Here is a 4,377-nt window from a genome sequence, read left to right on the forward strand (position 1 = left end):
CATCATCATCATCATCAGCAGCAGCAGCATCATCATCATCATCATCATCAGCAGCAGCAGCAACCTCATCATGAGCATCATCATCAGCAGCATCATCATCATCATCAGCAGCAGCAGCCTCATCATCAGCATCATCATCAGCAGCAGCAGCCTCATCATCAGCATCATCATCATCAGCAGCAGCAGCCTCATCATCATCATCATCATCAGCAGCAACAGTATCATCAGCATCAGCATCATCGTCATAAGCATCATCAGCAACAGCATCGTCATCATCATCAGCATCAGCAGCAGCATTAGCATCATCATCATCATCATCAGCAGCAGCAGCATCAGCATCATCAGCATCATCATCATCAGCAGCATCATCATCAGCAGCAGCAGCAGCAGCAGCCTCATCATCAGCATCATCAGCAGCAGCAGCAGCCTCATCATCAGCATCATCATCATCAGCAGCAGCAGCTCATCATCATCAGCAGCCTGATCATCATCATCATCATCAGCAGCAACAGTATCACCAGCATCAGCATCATCGTCATAAGCATCATCAGCAACAGCATCGTCATCATCATCAGCATCAGCAGCAGCATTAGCATCATCATCATCATCATCAGCAGCAGCAGCATCAGCATCATCAGCATCATCATGATCAGCAGCGGCATTTCAGCTTGATTATCAGTCATGGCAAAGAGCTAACTGCACGTTTTCGGGAAAGCCCTTCACCTCCACCTGATGGCAGCATCACGCAGCCCCTACACACGGGTGCGTGGGAGTTCCCCGCTTCGCCGTGTCGGGGTGGTGCAACGCGCTGAAAGGATCTCCCGAGCGCGCGCGCTCTCTCTCCTTTCTCTCCACCGCCTCTACCCCATCAGCTCCATCCTCCCCCTCACGACAGTCTCAACAGCAGCAGCAGCAGCATCAGCAGCATTAGCATTATCAGCATCAGCATCAGCAGCATCATCAGCATCATCAGCAGCATCAGCATCATCATCAGCAGCAGCATCATCATCAGCATCATCATCAGCAGCAGCAGCAGCAACCTCATCATGAGCATCATCATCAGCAGCATCATCATCAGAAGCAGCAGTAGCAGCAGCCTCATCATCAGCATCATCATCATCAGCAACAGCATCGTCATCATCATCAGCATCATCAGCAGCAACAGCAGCATTAGCATCATCATCATCATCATCAGCAGCAGCAGCATCAGCATCATCAGCAGCATCATCATCATCATTAGCCTTAGGTCTTTATCTTATGCAATTTATCTTGTTTTTATGATGTTTTGATCATTTCCTAGGAAGCATGACAAAATACAGTTTATTTTATTTAATTTGCTGAGGGATGGAATCTGTTGCACCAAAATCATTAGGCGGATTTAGAATCATTCCTGTTGACTTGTTTAACTCAAGCCGTATGTAAAGCAGAGTAAGCGCTAGCGGTGGCTAAAGGCTCTCAGACGACTGTCTCCAGATCCACCTGTGAATAAGCGTCCATCAGATCACACAAACATGTGAACGCCGGCTCTGGAAAGTGAACCAGACAGCGATACAGAGAGAGCCATTACAGCCTCTGAATTTCCCCGAGGCATTAATGTGAAGGAGAAACTGCCGGAAGAGCCAGCGGTTTCTCAAAACAGCGAGAGAGACTTTAGAAAAGTCGGTCTGATGCTGAAACACTCACTCATAACTCTGCTGATGGCTCTTGAACTTATAGTGGGCAACTGTGAAAATTATACATGTTCAAAAAATATAAAAATCCTCCCTATTAGAAATTAGGACAAAAGTGGATGATTTGGCCACAATCTTAGTTGTAGTTCTGCTCTGACTTCATCTCAAAACTGCCTAATCATATTATAGCACTTTTTTGGGGGCCTCACAGGCATGGTAATGTTTCAAATTGTAAGTGGAATTATATAACCTTCATTGATGTTCAAGAACAACAGCTTCTGGGATGAACAGGGAATGATTAAAAAAAATATAATAATAAAGTAAAATAAAATAAAATAAAATACAACACAATAAAATGAAAACGCATAAGGTGAAATAAATTTAAATAAAAAATACACTAATTAAATTAAATGAAACAAAAATAAAATAAAAATACAAGAGATAAAATAAACAAAGTAAATTAAAATAAAAAATAAATGAAATAATAGAATAAAATAAATAACCAAACAATAAGACAATATAAAATTAATTTAAATAAATAAATGCATGCAATAAAATAAAATAAAGGAACAAAATTAAACAAAATAAGACAAAATAAAATAAAAAAACAAATAAGACAAAATAAAATCAATTTATTTTAATTTAATTTAAATAATATAATAAAATAAAACACAACACAATAAATTGAAAACGCACAAGGTGAAATAAATTAAAATAAAAAATACACTAATTAAATTAAATGAAACAAAAATAAAATAAAAATAAAAGAGAAAAAATATAATAAGGCAAAATAAAATAAAACAAAGTAAATTAAAATTAAAAATAAATGAAATAATAGAATAAAATAAATAACCCAACAAGACAATATAAAATGAATTTAAATAAATAAATGCATGCAATACAATAAAATAATGGAATAAAATTAAACAAAATAAGACAAAATAAAATAAAAAAACAAACAAGACAAAATAAAAGAAATTAAATGTAATTAAATTAAAATAATAAAATAAAATTAAATTAAAAAATATTTAATGAGCCACAAGACTACACATGGCCCAAAGACATCGGTCTAATGCTGAAAACAAGCTGATCACGGCCAGCTCGGAGTATCTGACACATTAAATGCAGTATTTTTCATTTTCCACTGACGGCTCTTGAAATTCTAGGTGGGCGACTGTGAAAATAATAAGCGTTTAAAAAATATCAACATCCTCTTCACAGCCAAAAGACAAAAATAGGCTCAACACAAATGTGACGGGCAGTAATTGCGTATGCTTAGAAATCAATACTACAGCTGGTAGTTTATTAATGTCTTGAGTGCTGTCCATGTAAGTATCAGCTCAAACATGCCATGTTCCAAAAAAGTCAATAACAAAGCAAAGCGCTGCGAAACCTGGCTTTATTTCCCTCGGTAACACACAGACAGAGATGATCTGCAGCGGACGGCTGACAGAGGATATATATCGATGTATTGATGCGGGCCCTGAGAAAGAAAGAGCCCAGATAAAGGTGCCCAGATTTGTTATCATTTGTAGAAGCGCAGAGAAACCTGCTAAAGAGAAGCTGCGAACACTGACAGAATTACACTCTCCATATGTTCAAAAACCTCTTCTAAAGGTTAATAAGACAGCAGATTAAATTCACTGCTATTTATTTCTTTATTTCTGGGCCATATGAGCAGACCATGGTGAAAGTGTGATGTGCTCTTTTACACAGCCCTCATGGAGACCAATCAGTCTCACTCAAGCTTATTAACAAAGGTCAGAGAAAGTTTAAATCATATCAAATTAGACCGCGCAGATGCCTATGAAATCTCATAACTGTGAAGATCTGATTTACCTCGATCTCATATGAACAGAAGTAAAACATCATGTTGCTAGCAAAAATGAGGACAAAATTGGATCATGTGACCACTGTTTTGTCGTATTTTTGATAAGTTTTTTATCATATTTCTATAACTTTTTTGGGCCTCACAGGCATGTTAATGTCTCAAATTGTAGTTAGTAGAATTATGTAACCTTCTATGATCTTCTATGACAGCTTAGACAAATGTTATGTAAATGGAAATAAAAAAAAAACAAATAAATAAATAAAATTAAAAGACAATACAATTACATTTATTTTAAATAAAAATAAACCAAAACAATTAGATAAAATAAAACAATACAAAACAAAACCAAAATAAGAAAAAAAAAATCAATAAAAAATAATAAAAATAGGCAAAATAAAATAAAAATCAATTAAAGAAATAAATTAAAAAAAAATTAAAAACTAAACAAAATAAATACATTAATTCATTAATACAATTAAAAGAAAGACAATACAATACAATTACAAAACAAAATAAAATAAGACAAAATAAAATAAATTTCTGTTAAAAATTTAAATAATAAAAATAAGCAAAATAAATTTAATTAAATAAAAACAAATATTAAATAGAATGAATTCCATTAAAAAAATTAAATACAATAATAATATAAAATAATCTTGCCCAAAGTTATCCATCTAATGCAGATGTACATAGACAATTTTGAGGTCGCCTGCTCTTTATGTAACTACATACACAAGTGATTCTTACTATTAATTTGTAAATAAATAGTAAGTTACTCTTACAAAAATGAGGTTACAATTCGTCCACGTAAGAATCCCTATCTAATCCATAAAACTGAACTTTCTCTCTCTTTCTCTCTCTCTCTCTCTCTCTCTC

General features: G+C 34.9%; 1 protein-coding gene across 1 annotated transcript in view; it reads right to left on the reverse strand.

Annotated features, from left to right (window-relative positions):
• Positions 1-4,377, reverse strand: part of LOC107740360 (CD276 antigen-like) — a 94,893-nt gene that overhangs the window by 37,186 nt on the left and 53,330 nt on the right. The window lies entirely within an intron of this gene.

This window comes from Sinocyclocheilus rhinocerous, unplaced genomic scaffold (genome assembly GCF_001515625.1).
Source record: "Sinocyclocheilus rhinocerous isolate Xijiao unplaced genomic scaffold, SAMN03320098_v1.1 scaffold1006, whole genome shotgun sequence".
In the NCBI taxonomy this organism is placed as follows: Eukaryota; Metazoa; Chordata; class Actinopteri; order Cypriniformes; family Cyprinidae; genus Sinocyclocheilus; species Sinocyclocheilus rhinocerous.